Consider the following 17,291-nt stretch of genomic DNA (forward strand, 5'->3'; position numbering starts at 1 on the left):
CGGCATGTGGGATCTTCCCGGACCGGGGCACGAACCCATGTCCCCTGCATCAGCAGGCGGACTCTCAACCACTGTGCCACCAGGGAAGCCCCAAACTGTTCTTGAATGTTGATGATCTAGTTGCTTCTGAGAGTTTCTGGGCAGGGTTAATCTCTCTTCTAATAATTCGTGGTTTTTTTGTTTGTTTGTTTTTTTTAAATCCCCTCAATCCATTTTAATTTTTGGCTTTTGATGATCTCCTTGAATGGAAGCAAGGAGTGTTCATGTCAGGGGAGGGGGGCTGCTTCTACCTCTATCAGCAGCTTTGAGGTTTGGTCAGAGGTTCCTGATCCTGAAATACCATGAAAGGAACATGAGGCTGATGTTTATAGGGTGTGTTTTGGTTTCCACTCAGGAAAGGGGGGATTTGTTGTAAGGTTAGGAGGAATCCCATAGGAGCCAGAACCTCACAGGAGCTGATGATAGTGAACAGCTTGGTTTCTGCTACAGTTAAGCACTTGCTCCAGGATCTGCTTCTTTACCTCCTGTTGCCAGCTGGTAACTTCCTGTCTTTTAGTTCAGAGTTCCAAGAGAGTCTGACCCAGCTCACTGTGTAGCACAGCTCCATCCATCTCGGGGTCAGTGCATATGTTGACTGTATTTCGTCCAAGCAGCTGTGTTGGGGGTGGCGTTAGGCAATTAATTGGGGCACAGAGCCATGGGCCAGGTTGAAACATCAAGAGACTTGGACTGTAATCGTAGCAGTGAAACCTTGCTCAAGCCACTTCATGATTCTGGCCTGCAGCATCCCTAGCTTCAAAATGAAAGGACCCAGCTAGAGAATCTTTGGAGGGATATAACATGGTCATGACTCTTCTTTATATGTTCGCTATGTGACACTTAAGAGATCCATCCATGGCATGGTGTAAAGAGGCAAAGAGTAAATGCTGGGCAGGATAACATTAAAAAAAAAAAAAAAGGGCCTGTCATCTCTTTTGCAGACCAAATGCTAATGCAGTTTTACATATTTTGTGCTGGGAACCCCTCAATATTAGACAGTACATTAGCAATGCATATCAAATCCACTGCTAAATATTTGTTAGGTAGTCTGCTGTTTTGTGTTCAACACGATCAAAGGAGCGCTTTAAAAGGGAATGCTGAATTGCTTGGTGACTATAGATTCCATTTTTATGCACACTCAGAATCCCGGCGATAAGGAAGTCATAACAGCAGAAGATTCCTCTTGGCAGGTCCTTCCATTCCTACTCTTGCAAGTCAGATTAACTTATGTTGGGGAGCTTGAGTTTAAATGATGGATTTTACATCTCTCACGTTCTGATTATTGAAAGCTAGCTAGCTGACAGCTACATTATAAAGTAGAACTAAAATTTATATTTAAATTGTGCCTATGATCTAGTGTCTAACTGCAGCAGAGTCTAGGGTATTATTTCATAAACAGTTCCATAAATTGGTTAAGAGGTAGCTTTATGATAACATGTCTGAATGCAGTGGTGTCTCTTTGGATGTGGGCAGGCTGCCATCTGGCTGTGTTACAGGGGAGTCTCTGAGACTTGGTAAGAGAGGAGTGCAAAACAGCCTGCCCCATCCCTGTAATTCACAACCCTTAGACAGGGGTCAATTTTAGTGCCAAAAGATGACTTTTAATGTGATTATCTCCTAATCCTCTGTTTAAACCACTACCGCCATTCACTTCAAAAGATTGCCCTGCTTGTTAGGTTGGTTCTTGCTTGAGATTAATGAGTCTTGAGAAGTATTCAACAATGGCCAGATTGTAACCCTCACTAACTTGCATTGAATGAAATGGAATTAGGTGTCAGAGATTCTGGCCAGTTCCTCTGAAGTAGAACCTTGTCATTTAGCCTTAGTTAAATATTAAGTAAATGTCTCTAGGGTGTTTGTTATGCAAACTGTTTTGGTTTGGTTTTAAAACACAACAAGGAAATGTTTTGGTTTTAGTGTATGTTTAAAAAAAAAAACAAACAAACATTGAAAACTGGACTCAACAGATTTGGATCTCTCTGATTATCACCATCATTACCTGAAAAATGATCTGCCCCTCCCGCCGTTTTTGATGATGACTGGAGAATGTGCCCACATTCTTCCCTAACTCTTCTGCCACCCCACCCTCGATACTGTCCCGATTTTCAACCCCCTAAGACTTTCAATGCTGGTTTTGGGTTTGGTTTGGTTTTGATTGAGCAGAATTGTAATCCTCCCACATAGAGGCCAGCGCCCCTGACTCACCCCTGAGCATCACTTGTAAACGCTTCACTTAATTTATCTCAGGATGTGTGATTACTTTCAAGCTTAGCTAGGTATGAGCTTGTTTGAGACACCAGGACCCTGGAGGCAGGATATCTTTAAGGATGAAATTAGTTTGGATCTGCTAAGACAATGCAAAAACTAAAAATAATTAATCATTTCATACCGAGTTTGGATATGCAGTTGGTCTTTCTCCTCTCCCTTTGGTTTCATGTAGCTTTTAATGTCTTATCAAGAAAAACAAATAGCCTTTGCCAAGTTATATCCAGACCAGAAACCAAGGCACATCCGGCAGGGCAGAGCCTCAGTTCACTTTCTGAATTCAGCTGGAGTCTAGGACCAGGCCTGAGGCTGCTCTCCCCAACTGCCTACAGGCGAATCAGTCCCTAGGGGGTCTTTACAAAGCACCCTTCTGGACTGGACCTTGTCCCAGATTCTCTCCCATTCATTTGTAAAACAAAGGGAAGGAAAAATGAGCTAATCAATAGGCCACAGGGGCCTTTGTTTCACAGGAAATTTTCAAATAAAATCTTAACAATGCTCTATTTTTTTAACCAATCAATTCCATTTGCAAAGCTGCATTCTTGTGGTTTTTTAAAAATTAATTAATTTATGTATTTTTGGCTGTGTTGGGTCTTTGTTGCTGCGCACAGGCTTTCTCTAGTTGCGGCGAGCGGGGGCTACTCTTCCTTGCGGTGCACGGGCTTCTCATTGCAGTGGCTTCTCTTGTTGGATAGCATGGGCTCTAGAAGTGCGGACTTCAGTAGTTGTGGCACGTGGGCTCAGTAGTTGTGTCTCTCGGGCTCTAGAGAACAGGCTCAGTAGTTGTGGTGCACGGGCTTAGTTGCTGCGCGGCATGTGGCATCTTCCTGGACCAGGGCTCAAACCCATGTCCCCTGCATTGGCAGGTGGATTCCTAACCACTGGGCCACCAGGTAAGTCCCAAAGCTGCTTTCTTGAATGGGTATGATTCTCACAGCAGCAGCCTTCTGAGCCTTCTCTACCTGCCGGATGCTTTACATACAAGAACCCCATTTCACAGGTGAGAAGACGAAAACCCAAAGAGTAGTTAAGTGATTCACCCAGAGGGACACATCTAGTAAGCAGAATAGGTACACCTATATCCCAACCCCATCCATTCCTTTCCAGTGCACCATCTTGCCTCAAATGGCTACATTGTTTTTTCCCCCAACCCAGTTATTTAAAATAATAATTGGATTGGGCCTATTTGGTTGGAAAAGCTCCATATATCATCACAGCCTCGTTAGCAAGTGCCCTATATGTGCAGCAGACTCATGTCACAGGTTCCCCAGGCATTTGTCCTGCAGTTCTCTGTGCTGTAGTCCCTTGTGTCCCCCCTCACTTGTCAGACTGTGTGTCCCAGACTCTTTACCCTCCCCAGAAGGCCAGGGCATTACAGGGACCTGGGAGAGGAGAAGGGCTTTGGTACCTTTGTTGGGGGCAGGGAGTAGGCGAAGGCCTGATGAGGCTGCCTGCTGACCCCCGCGGGCTTGTTGGGCCGAGGCCCACGTTCCACTTCCTTATCCAATTCTGAAAAGAGCTCAGTGGAAAAGGAGGAGTATTGTCCCACGAGGAGGTGGGGATTTGCGCTATGGGAACAATCCTTCCCTGAGGAACCTCTGGTGGAGGGGGGAGGAGCCTTGCCTCCCTCATCAGCTCTCCCATAGGATTAGGAAGTGGCCCCTATGCTGAGAAGGGGAAGGAAAGGTTTTTCCCAGCTAAGTGCTCTACCAATTTACAGCTGGAGAGGCCCTACTGTATTTTGGCCTCTGGAATTTTCTGGAAGCTAGAGAGGTAGTAGACAAACCCAGTCTTGTTAACCTCATAGCGGTCACCTCTCTCCTTCCCTCTGCTTTCACCAGGGCAGCCCAGGGGCTTCCCTAGGTGCACCCTTTGCAGCCCCTTCTCCCCAGCCAGCCGTACTCATCTTACTGAGTTCCAACTGGGTGCTGGATTCGGGGCCGTGGACCCTATAAACATTATGGAGTGAGGTATAGGCACTGTTATTGTCATTTTAAAGGTGAGGAAGCAACGTGGAAAGCCAGCCAAGTTGATGTAGCCAGCAGGGAGCAGACTCAGGATTTGAGCCCGTGACTGTCGGATTCCAGAATCCTGGTTATGAACTGCTGCCCTCAACTATCCATTTTCCTTAATTGTGTTAAATATCGTCGAGCTTTTTTGTGTATTAAACATGCCCAATTAATTTTATTTTTCATTTTACAAGTAGTGAACTGTGTTAATAAAAAATTGAGAAAAGAAAAAGTTCCCTAAATCCTACCACATTTATTGATTTGAGGGTGATTTCCCTTTTCCATCCATTTGCCTGCCTGTCTATCTATGCACTATTTGATCGCAGGACACAGTTTATATGATACTTTGTGATAAATGGCTTGATAGAACATTAAACATGACTTGGGGTTCATGGTGCATACCTAAGAAAAAGAGGGGAATGAAACGGGGGTGACTCACGAATCTTTTAACCTAAAAGAAGTCATTGAATCAAAGGATAGTTTTGTTACCTTGTGAATTAGAAGACTGGGATTCTAATCCAAGTGAGAATTGTTCCACCTCTATTTTACATAGTACATGTTTTAGTGAAATAGAGGGAGACGCCTTGGAGTGGGGGGGGATGGCCAGGCTGGGATGGCCTCATAACTGCTGGCTGTTACAGGTGGGTAATCAGTCCAGAGTTTCTTAATAATTAGCCAAGTGGGACTTACCTGGTGGCACAGTGGTTAAGAATCCGCCTGCCAATGCAGGGCACACGGGTTCGATCCCTGGTCCGGGAAGATCCCACATGCCACAGAGCAATAGCTCGTGCACCACAACTACTGAGCCCGCGTGCCACAACTGCTGAAGCCCGCACACCTACAGCCCATGCTCCGCAACAAGAGAAGCCACCACAATGAGAAGCCCACGCACCACAACAAAGGGTAGTCTCCCCGCTCACTGCAACTAGAGAAAGCCCACAAGCAGCAACGAAGTCTCAATGCAGCCAAAAATAATTAATTTTAAAAAAAAGATAAATGTCACTTGGCTGATTTTTTTTTTTTAATCTCTGGCCTCAGTTTGACCATCTCTGAAACGTGGAGTTGAACAAAATGACCTCTTGTTTTGAAAGTTTTACGATTATATAAATATTGATGGTGATGTGTTTTTTAAGATATTCTGTCTTTTTAATCATATGTTCTGGCTTCAACAATGCATCTGGCCCTATACAGTTTTCCCCACGTGACCTCCTCACACCTTGGGTTGGCTCCTACCAGTTTTCCTGGGGTCCCCATAAGGAACAATAGTGATTCTCTGAAAAAAGTCCTGAGACCCTTCGTTGGGCCTACCAGATCTGAATCGCTAGAAATCCCTTGGCCCTGCAAATGCACACCAAGGGAGGGAGGGTTTGGTGAGGGTTAAGGGCTGTCCTAGTCCGGACACAAAGCAACGGCAAACATTAAGCACACAGTCTTGCTCTGAGCTTCTGCGCGTGCGCGCGTGCGCGCGTGTGCGCGCGCGCGTGTGTGTGTGTGTGTGTGCGTGTGTGTGTGTGCGTGTGTGTGTGTGTGTGTGTGTAACAGGGAAGAGCCAAATCCTACATATCGGATCTGTTTCTTTTACTTTAACCTTTGCTTCCGCTTGCTTTTGTTCACTAAAAGGATACTGTCTATACATAATGGCCTGCCTCGGGGAACCCTGCCCCTCTGCCTGAATGTTAAACCAAAGTACCTTTGTTCTGGGGAACATCCGGACCCTGTCCACCTGTGGATGGCTGCAAGAAAGAAGAAATTAACACATCCCCTCCCCGAGGCTGGCCATTCCAGGGCATATTTGCAAAACTCATGGCCTTTTTACTTTACTTCCTCATCTCCTCCCCCTCTCTGTGCTATAAAAAGAAACTGGCATCCAAACCCTGATAAGATGGTTATTTTGAGACTTCAGTCTGCCGTCTTCTCGGTCTGCAGGCTTTCCGAATAAAGTCGTCTTCCCTGCCTCAACACCTCGTCTCCGATTCATTGGCCTGTCGTGCGGCGAGCAGAGCGGGCTTGGACTCGGTAACGTGTGTGTACACATAAAAATCCATTGTTTGCATTGCATATGCTCCAATTTAACTAGAAAAAGATGTTATGTTTTTGTTCCTCTTAAAATTAAATTTCTTCTGGCATTCACAGGCACTGAAATCAGAAGGGAAAAAAATGTTTCGATTTGAAAATGTTTTTCAAATACGTAGCAATTCGACTTTAGGGGTTGGGACACGGTTTTTCCAGAAACTCGAACTTGGAAATTAGCAACTGAGCAAGCAGTAAGCTGGCTTCCTTTTAAACTAGCACTGATCAGCAAATAAAGGCTAAATGAGTGAAATAAGAGCTGATTTCTTTATTAGGCCATAATAGAAGGTTTAGTCAAAGGAGAAAATGAAACTCTGAATTTAATACTAACTCTACAATCCATGGCACACCTGTACAGGGGCTGCCACTGGACAGGAGCCCCTCCCAGCCTGCCCATGCCCCCACGAGGGCTTCTTAAACCTGGGTTATGTGAAATAAAAGTTGAGCAGTTTTCAGCATTTGTCTACATAATTGGGGAAAATATTTAGCCAGAAAGAATGGATACAGGGCGATGGATTGAACTGCTCTCCATTTTTCTGTAGCCAACAAAGACCACAATGGGGCTGTTTTATGAGAATTCATTAAAAAAAAAAAAAAAAAAAAAAAGAAGGACCACGGGGCTCCTTCACTTGGGTAAGCATTCCAGACAAGCTAAGTGCTCTTTGAGGCTTTAACCCACTGGAGGCTGGATTCAGAAATTTAAACCTGAATTTGAACTGTAGAAAGCTTTTCAAATGTATAAGACTGGGTTTTATGCTTAAAAAAAAAAAAAGGTCTACTAATCTACAAAGAATGCTAGACTCTTTCCCCTACAGGGCTATCAAAAGGGTGTGTCTTTAACACGAAGAGGATTAAATCATTATAACTCTGTCAAGAGCCTGAGTTTCAGAAAACCAGGTGCTTGTCTTTATTTAAAACATCTCAGATGCCTAAAAGGATGTCTAAGCCTGTGCTAATCTGTTATCTAGCTCTCTTATGGATGTTAATTTTGTATAACCTTATATACATTCATGAGGAATATATTTTAAGGAAAATTTATAAAAGAGGCATAAAGCCACCTAGAGCCTTTTTAGTGTGTTATCTTTAAGATTAAAATATAAAGAGCCATGCATAGGATGTGCTTGGTAAGTGGAACAGTTTGTGTGGTGGAAATTCTCCTAGAAAACTCAAGGTGAAGGGACACCCAGATCAAACCTAGACAATGTTAAATACTCCTTTGTGGTCACCTGGACATTCTTCATCCTTTGCAACCTGAAATTCTGAGACTATATTTAAACACTGGACGTTGATCCAAGCAAGAAGACAAGCATAGTAATCTTTTAAAAAAAAAAAAACTATTTTATTTATTTATTTATTTATCTATTTTTTGGCTGTGTTGGGTCTTCCTTGCTGTGCGTGGGCTCTCTCCCGTTGCAGTGAGCGGGGGCCACTCCTCGCCGCGGCACGCAGGCCTCTCACTTCAGTGGCCTCTCCTGTCGCGGAGCATGGGCTCTAGTCACACGGGCTTCAGTAGTTGTGGCTTGCGGGCTCCAGAGCTCAAGGCTCAGCAGTTGTGGCACACGGGCCCAGCCGCTCCACGGCATGTGGGATCTTCCCGGACCGGGGCTCAAACCCGTGTCCCCTGCATCGGCAGGCAGACTCCCAACCACTGCGCCACCAGGGAAGCCCCAAGCATGGTAATCTTTTGAAGGTGTCTCCTAAAACATCTTCTGAAGCCTGTATTTGTACAGATTCAGACTCAGGTCTTCACTTGTAGTTTTTTGTTTGGTGGTCTTATAACCCTGAGCCTAACTCATTAGTTATCACCAGTAATGTAATATCCCATCCCTAAACTATTTACTTCTAGCTGATGCCGAAAGTGCGGCCTCTGTGCACCAGTGCCGAATCGAATCTCGGAGACAAAGTTTTGGGTGAAGTAGAAAAGAATTGCTTTGCCAGGCAAAGGGAGACACAGTGGGTTCCTGCCCCAAAAAACTGTGTCTCAACCTGGAAGGCTTTGGTAAGGAGTCCTACAGCAGTGGTTCAAGGGCGGGGTTGCTGAGAATAATTAGGGTGTGTGCAGGGCCTGTACTCCTTTAGCTGGCCTCAGATCATGGAGGCTGAACAGAAAGGTTCCTGTGCCCAGGATAGGGTCCTGACTGGTTTCACAGGTGCATCATAGCCAAGTCTGAAAAAAGTAAATGATGTGAAAACAGGCTTGTCTCTTAAAATGATGAGGTGGTACGAGGGTGCATTTGGTCTCACACCAGCGCGCCATCTCCACCGTAAGAACAGCTGGACGTAAACTCTATAGAAGTAGGTTCTGTAGCGTATCTGTATCCAAAATGTGATGTCAGGAGCATGTAAATAAGGAAGTTCCATGAGTCAGTCATTGTTTCTAAAAATAAGGTTTTTTAAAAGCATACAACTCCACAGATGGCAGAGCACGTCCAAACATATTTTTATCTCAATCCAACATCATTTTTGTAAGCTATTAATATCTACATTTACATAAGATGAAATTAAGGATGAGATATTAATATTACCCAGACCTCATTCTTACTCCAGCCCTCTTCTTACTTCATCATCCTGTGTCAAGCCTAAAATAAAGGTTCTCTTTGAAGCAAATGAAGAATCTTTGAAAAGGGCCTAATAGGCTAGACAGTGAGTGCTGGATTTAGAGAGAATATTGGTGGGTGGGGAAATGCACCCCTCCTGAAAGTTCAAAGGAAAACAATTGTACAGCTATTAGCATCATAAGATATGTTGCATTAAAGCTGATCAGGATTTGAAGACATTTAAACATTCAGGAAAGACTGGACCACTTATGGGGGCAGGGGGTGGTTCTTTTAATTTTAAAGGAAAGTTTGCTCCTTTTCACTCAGTGCTGGAAGTCTTGGCTTCACCTCGTGTCAGCTTCTCAGAAAGCTCCTGAGAGCTCTTCCTCAGCTGGCCCTTGTCGACTGAAAAAAAAATACACAATGTGAGAGTTGTGAGTTAAGTTATATTTGGGGCAAAATGAGGGCTATAGCCCGGGAGACAGCATTTTAGACAGCTCTGAGAAACTGCTCCGAAGAGGTGGGAGGGAGGTCAGTATCTGTGTGATTTTGGTGAAGGGGGAGTACATGCGATCAGTCGCATATTTTTGGCAGAAGGTTACTGCTAGTCACAAGGAGCTAGACGTCACCATGAAGGATTTTGGTGCTTTTCTAGATCCGAGGAGATGCAAGAATTGGGCTCATAAAGTCTTCTCCTGAAAATATCTCACTATCTGAAGACCTGTCCTTGCCAGTTTTCCTAGAGCACAGAGTACCTCATTCCTGATCTCCACCCTGAACTCCTTTCAGGGGGTGTTGAAGGTCAGCAGCTGCAGTGGCTCATAATCTCATCCTTGTAGAAGTAGATGGCAAGTGCCAATTTGTAGGTGACACCCTCAACCTAAGAGTCGCTGATGGTTTGAGAGCCTGAAGGGGTTTGCCGTTGTCTGAGTTTATCTTAAAGTACTTTCACCCTTTTTACATCTACATTTTCTCCTGCAAATCAAAACCTGATTAGATAAAGCCCTAAATACACTCTTTGCTTAAAAATAGAAGAAAGAAGGTGACCCTGCTGAATTTTACGTGGGCCCTGTCTCTGTGCTCCTGGAAAACAGAAACCATGAAGATAATTCACCCACCCTTTTGTGTTCTAGGAATGATTCACTACAAGGAACCGTCCTTCCCCATGTGACTTAGACAAGACTTACAGGTCTCCCACCACACCCCTTGTTTACCTGTGACAAGGTCAGTCACGGACCCTCCAGTTCCCACTCTTTGTCTTACAAATGATTTGAACTCCATCCCCACTGGCCAATCTGGACCAAATACCTGCTACCTTGACTTGACCAAACTTGAGTTAAGCTTCTCTCCATTGCCAGACCCCTGAATTTTGACCCATTCTCGAGCAGCCAGCACACAGCCCCTCCCAAGGATAAGCTGACCTCAGGGTAAACAAGCTCTGATCTACTGTCCTATCCACCTCCCCACACCCAGGAAACATCTTTCCAGCCTTGATCATCCCTCCCTATAAAAGAAAAGCCCTCTTCTGCCCGGTCTTTGAACACTCACAGGTCTTATGATCAGAGAGGTCTCCCAGTTGCCATAGTCCTTTCAACTAAAGCTATCCTTGCCTGAATCCAGATTGATTTTTATTTTTTAAAGACAGTAAGGAAGCAGAGAATTCAACCTGGGAGTCCCTCCCTGTGCTGTACTACACTTCTCACTTTCCAGGATCATTTGCAGCAAAATTTACTCTGTGTTTACTTCCCTTATGCAAACATACAATCTTCTGTATTGCAGAATAGCTTTTAGGAAGGCATTTGAATTCTTCCTCTAACCAAAGCACCATTTGAAAAACAAAGAAAACGAGGAGGAGTCATTTTGCTTAGGCTAGTATTTCACATACACTTGAGACTAGATTGCTGCTCAAACACAAAGTGATTTCCTAGCTTTGTAGTTATAGCTCCAAATCACAAGCGTTAGAGATAACTATATTCAAACGGTACTACAAAAGCAACTTCCACCCCCCAATACTTATTTTTATTCTCTCTCGCTTTATATATTTTAGAGCTGGCTTTCCCAGCATTAACTAGAGATGTTGAGAATTTGCTGTAAGGTACCTCTTTCCCAGCTGTGTCAGGTCAGTCACCTTGTTTTATTATTGTTTTTAAGGAATAAATAGTCCACAAACAAAATGGGTTTTAAGGAGTTCTATATCATTTTAAAATAATACATGGAAAGTCAGTTTTAATTCTGTTAGGACACCTTGGCTGTTGATTAACTCTATCAAATATGTATTCTACTTTGTGTACCAGTTAATTCAAGGACCTTAATTTAACCAGTTGTATGATCAGGTCTGTAGTAATGAAGCACGGAATATTTTTTTCAGTCCTAAATATTCTAGCATATAACTTAGGAGTTAATATGCTAGGATTTACATAGTATTGAAGAAGTTGTCCCATAGTATTTTTTTTTTTTTTTTTTTTTTTGTCCCATAGTATTTTGTATACTGGCTACAAGCCGTTAAGTCCCAAGTTGTTTACCAATAGAAGTGACTTCTTTTCTCTAATGTTTTCATGAGCTTGGGATATCCAAAGAGCAGGACTTTTAAACCAAAACATCGGAATGATCTTCCTTCACACAGGAAGATATGAAACAGAAAAGCTACAAAATAAAGACAACCAACTTAAAACAATTCATGTCCATTAGGTCTTCACTTCTCAGATGGAGTAGTGAACAGAGTGTAATTTCTCCAGGGAGCCACGGTTTGTGCATATATTCATTTAGTAAAGATTTTTGGTCTATCCTGGGCACCTGTAATTTTAGATTTCCAACAATTCTGGGAACATTCCCTCACTTCAAGCCTGCATCATCTTTATTTTGCATGCTCATGTTAACCATCTAATGAATCTCCTTCCAGCTATCTTATGACCTTCAAATCCGTCCTCCCCACAGCACGTAGAATGACCTATCTCAGGAGCTGCAGTGGTGCGATCGGTGTAGCGCGTGGTACTTCTATAGAGTGACCGATCTCAGATGCAAGTATGACCATGAACCACTCTTTAGAACATATTAATGTCCAAGCACCTTAAAATTACCTATAAGGGCTTTCATAATCGGACTTCTGCCTAAATCTTTACCTTTAACCCTTCCGCCTATCTGTTCTCTTCTCTGGAATCACAGAACCGCTGACGACGCCCACTCCCACGCCAGTTCCTGCACTGCAGACATATCCACGCTCTACTTTATGCTTCCTTCCTACTGTTGCTACTGTCTTGCATGCTTTCACCTGCTCCAAGTCTCAGCAAAGGCATTGTCTCTAGATAAGCCACCTTGAGCCTTGTATCTATATTCCCTAGTAGATGGTTCTTTATTGTTCCTTGAACCTGACATGTAGCAGCAATGCAATAAATAATTATTGAATAAAATAAATAAAGCCTGTTTCTACAAAGAGGATTTAAGAGCTGTCCCCCTAGAGGAAACGGATGTAAAGAAGTAATTACAGTTCAGAGTGCTAAAGATACACTAGAAAGCTCTACAGAGTGCTAAGGGAGCATCCTAGAGAGCTTTTTAAAATGGAATTGTTCCGCATCTTGAGTGGTTCCCCAGTGGCCCTGATAGAAACTCAGGACACAAATTTGGTCAAGATTTCACCAAGGTTTTTTCAGTATGAAAGTAGTAATTCTATATGTTTCTGAACTGTGAAGGGATCTTTGAACCAGAAACCAGATTTTATTTGCCTTTTTAAAAGAGCCTCAGGTCTCTTTCTTATCTTGTAATTGATGAACAACAACTATTAAATTTCATTCATTCATTTAAGAAACATCTGACAAGGGCCTATTATGAAACACTATGCTAAGTGCTGGGGATTAAGCAATGAACAAGACAGACACCATCCTGCTCTTCTGAGGTTTCCTTGTAGGCAAAACAGAGAGTAACAAGTAAATCAATACAGAAATTAAAGATTATACGATTGTTGTTTAGGATACATCAGGTTGAGAGCAGAGACCTACTTTAGAGAAGGTGGTCAAGAAAGGGTACTTGGTGCTAGTTTCACTTAAACCTTGAAGGATGAAAACTAGCCAGCCAGCTGAGGGCTTGGGGGACAAGGCTCCAGGCTGAGATAAGCAGAAAGGGCAAAGGTCCAAAACTGAGCTGGAGCCAGGCACTGTCCCAGACTCTGGGCCAAGCACCCACTTGGGGTGGGGATGAGGCTGATAAAATCAAAATTGTATAGTCTAAGTGCAGGCAGGGTAGAGTTCTATGAAGAAGAATAAAAGCAGGGTATGCAGACAGAGTGGCAACAGGCAGCTGTCTTAGGTAGGGTGGTCAGGGAAGGCCTTTCCATGGAGGTGGCTTTTGGACACGGGGCTGATTTTACTTATAATTTACTTATAACTCACGTTGAAATTGCTTATGGCACATCTAGAATGTTCAGAATGTATCAGCCGTCTTTGTGATTGATTTCTGTATTCATTTGGAAACCACTGTTCCCAAGCAGTCTAAATGGTGAGCAAGCCGTCTAAGAAGACAGCTGGATTTTGAGTGGAAAGCCACCTTCGAGTTGGTCTTTTCCAACTCTAACACCAAACATTTGCTGTGATTCAAATCTGGTAAGGCACCTCATCAAACAGTTCTGTAAAATTGCTGGCATTGCTCACCATCATAGGGACCCCAGCCTGACAGTGGAATGTGGAAATTGCAGAGGAAAGGGCTCCGAGAGAAGAGCATGGAAGTGACCGTTGGCCGGGAAGGCTGAGGCTCGCCAGCTCACGTCAAGCTTCTCTCATTACAAAGGGTCACGGGGAGGTTATAGCCCCAGTTACAGTCCTGTTGGGGAGGTGCTGACGGTGTGACCAACAGCCCCTCCTAATAGCTAGAGTTAATCACTCACTGACCGACTGGAAAATCAATGGCGGCCTACTCTCTCCCCCTCCACTCTGCCTATGTTGGTCCAGCCTCCTTCCTTCGCTCCCTGCGGTGAACAGGCGTCAGGAAGGGGATTCTCTGGGACTCTTGTCCCTTGTTGCTCAAAGACTGGCTCTACAGGAGGACAGTCATCTAACTCCAGGGGAGGAGAACCCATTCTTCTCTGCCTGGGAGAAAGCTTGTAATGAAGATACCGTGTCAAAGATGAGAAGGAAGCAGCAAAGACAGGAGGTAAGGGGGGAGAAAAAAAAGACAGTCTTTCAGAGGGAAGACATGATTGCAGCCAAATGAAAAAGAAACTTGATTTTCGGAGATGATGGGCTAGAGAATATTTACATGTCTCCAACCCCTTGTCAAATGCACTGTAATCTTAGTTTTGAGAATATTTTCCTTTCAGGAGGTGGTGAGTTACATTTTTTTTTGGTTGTGCTTTAAAAGTTGATGTCATTAAGTCTACCCCAAACAGGCCCTGTCATAGGGCTTACTAGACCAGCGGTCTCTTGGCAGGGAGGCTGAGGAATCAGGATGCTGGTGCCCTGGACCAGAGCTGAGGATGGTAAGCTCTCACCCTGGGCCTGACCAGGTGTATGTCGGAACCTTGGCTTGTCAGGAAATGTGTTACCAACAGGAGGAATTAAATTCCAGGACACTCCGGCTGAGAGGTTTCATTCCCGAGTTGTGAGAGCCTCCACCTGATCTTCACGGCCATGCGAAAGAGATTGTCACAAGGTTTACACGCTTCCCAGGAGGGAGGTTACATCTCAGACCAGGGCCTGTTACTTTCCCAAGTGAGAGGTGAAGTCGGGGTTCCTGGTGGTGGTGATGGGGGTGGAGGAGAGTAGTGCCGTCATGACAGTGTGGATACTAACTTTTACTGGGGTGTCTCTGATTTCCTTTTGGAAGGAAGAGAAGTGATAACCGGGAAGGGTGGGGGCAGGGTAGTGAGGAGTGTTGGGGGTACTGATAGACGTACAGCTGATTGAAGGTGTTATGGAAATAGTATGCTCAGGTCTCTAGAATTTAGACCGACGTTGGCACACAGAGTTGGTAGCCACCCCTGTTCACGGTCGTCATGTTGACAGTCGTTCAAAATGAGTGGGAAATTGGCTTTGCCAGGTGTTGATAGCACAGCCTTTGACGTCAACCTGAGAATGGAAACGGATGTTGTGTAAAGTAATATGAGAGTCCGTTTGGCTGTTCCCCCAATGAGTTGAGTAGATACGTATCCAGGGCGCCTTCACCGACAACCAACATCGTCTGCGTGGTCATAAGTGAATTTTCTTTCCTACATCCTGTGATTACGGCTCCCATAATTTTGTTAGCCTGCATATTGAGTTTTTATTCTTATGCATTTCCTTAGCTCTCCGTTTCCTCCCCAGCCTCTTAACTGGTCATTTTGTCTGCTCATGGACTGCTGTATGACAGAGCATCTCATCATGAAGTGGTGCTTCTCGCCTCCCCACCTTCCACGTGGGTGCAGATGTTCTAGCACGAGGAAATGCGGCCAGCAATACCAGCCTTTAGAGACAAAGAACACCTAGACCAGAAGGACTGGGGACAGTTATCTGCCGTTCTTACCACCAGCTAGTTCAATGTTAAATTACTTGCCCAGTAAGAGAAGGGAGAAGATCTGTGTGAAGGGGACCAAATCCAGACAGACGGAAGGCCCCTAACCCTGGAACTACCTCAAACCAGGGTCATCAGGACGAGTGCTTCTCTGACATTGCTTTCACAATGAGAAATGGTTTTAATTCCCTGGCGTTACAGCGAGAGTTGTGTGAGCCTGCCTGCAAATCCAGATTTCTTTCTGTGTAGTACAGCTGACTGGTCACTCAGAAGGCAAGCCACGGAGATGCAGTTGATGGTCATTCAGAGCCTGGGCGGACGCGGTTGTGCGGCTTGACTCCGTAAAGTCTTTAATCCTTCCAGATCTCAATCGTTTTTATTTCTTCTGAGTGACCACCACCCAAATCTTTTCTGAGTTCTATAAGATTGTAGACCGGAGGCCAAGGTGAAATGACCCAACTCTGACTGAATGTGTAAGGAGAGCCTGTCATGGCCTGAAAAACGAGGTGTGGAATGTCCATGACCTTTAGCCTAATATCGGGTGGTTCGTGGTTCATCAGGTCAGCATGACGGCCGCTCCGACCTTACACCACGTCCAGAGACTTCCTCATACACAGACACTTCCGTAGAAGGACAGGAGAGTGCAGCGTGGTCAGGTTTTCTCTTGTCTCAAGGTAATTCAAGCCTAGACGTTCTTAAGGTGAGATGTATTTCAGGATATACTGAGCCTGAATCCCATTTTAAAGATGTCTGTGCTTTTTCCAGTGGAATTTTTTTTTTTCCAGAAAATTATGAGACACATTACAAAAACCCAAATCGTTTAGTTCTACAGAGCTGTTTTTCTTTTGTTGTGAGTTTGGGTTTTTGGTGATGGTGAAGGTGGGAAGGATAGGTTAAAACATTTTGTTTTTATGACCATCATTTTTAAGACAGATGCTTTCTCAGTCTTTATGGAGAAACACAAGTTTGCTTGGGTACCACTCGAATGACCCGAGCTTTAAAAAAGGTCTGGGCAGCTGTTCCTTATACCATCCTCATAAGTTTTTCCCTCCGTGAGGTACAAATAGCTGCGCTCATAGAACATGGGTGATAAAATGGTGGGAACATTTGTAAAATATGGTGAAACAGGGAAGTTGGCCTAGGGTTGCTCAATTAAGTTCTTTTTTCTTAAATCACTAGGAATCAGGATATGTACAGGAAAATGTCTTGGGAAAATTTACAGGTCGTGAATTTATTATTTAAATTTAACCTACCAGTATCCCCTTCTTATTACATCTATGCAGAAAAATAAGAGAGCGACTTCCCAGGGAGGGTCCTTTGAGGGTGGAGAACAGTTTTCCTGAATTACTGCCAGAGCATAGCTCATATTTGCTTTATAACACACATCATATTTAGGCTGCTGTTAGCAATGTTGGTTTTTAACATCTCAATGGCTCCCAAGATGATGTCTGTATAAGCAAGTGAGGATTTAGATCAAGGGAGCAGCAGCTCATTATTAACGCATGTGCTGAAAAATCTTGCTGTTGCTAAAGACAAGAGTGTTGGGGAGAATGATAGCTCATTTTGGAGGCTAATATTAGAAATGGTTAGTATTAAAATGGTACCGCTACTGACAAAGGGTTTACTCTGTAAGTTCTGTCTTTTGAGACTTCTTCAATTACCGAGTTGAATTGCCTTTTAAAAATATGGATAGAAGGGCATAAAAAGTTGAAGTACTCTGTCTTATTTTGAAACTTGTTTCTAGTTGAAGAAAAGATGTCCATTCAAAGGACATCACTTAGAGTATCCCTTTGCCCTAATCACCTACTCTGGAACATTCTGCTTTGGGGAGGCCTAGGGAAATTTTGAGACTTTTTTTTGATTCTGGTAAAAAAGATCTCTGTTCAGACCAAATAAC

At 44.0% G+C, this 17,291-nt stretch overlaps 1 protein-coding gene across 3 annotated transcripts in view; it reads left to right on the plus strand.

Moving 5' to 3' along the window:
• The window catches only part of SGPP2 (sphingosine-1-phosphate phosphatase 2), a 128,306-nt gene that overhangs the window by 56,639 nt on the left and 54,376 nt on the right, over window positions 1-17,291 (plus strand). The window contains exon 1 of one of the 3 annotated variants that reach the window (XM_055090162.1): window positions 5,855-6,336. The exons of the other annotated variants lie outside the window; for them this stretch is intronic. The gene's annotated coding sequence lies outside the window, so the exon portion shown is untranslated. Of the gene's footprint in view, window positions 1-5,854; window positions 6,337-17,291 lie in introns of those variants that run through there. 3 annotated transcript variants of the gene reach the window in all.

The sequence above is a fragment of the Physeter macrocephalus genome, chromosome 2 (assembly GCF_002837175.3).
Source record: "Physeter macrocephalus isolate SW-GA chromosome 2, ASM283717v5, whole genome shotgun sequence".
Classification (NCBI taxonomy): Eukaryota; Metazoa; Chordata; class Mammalia; order Artiodactyla; family Physeteridae; genus Physeter; species Physeter macrocephalus.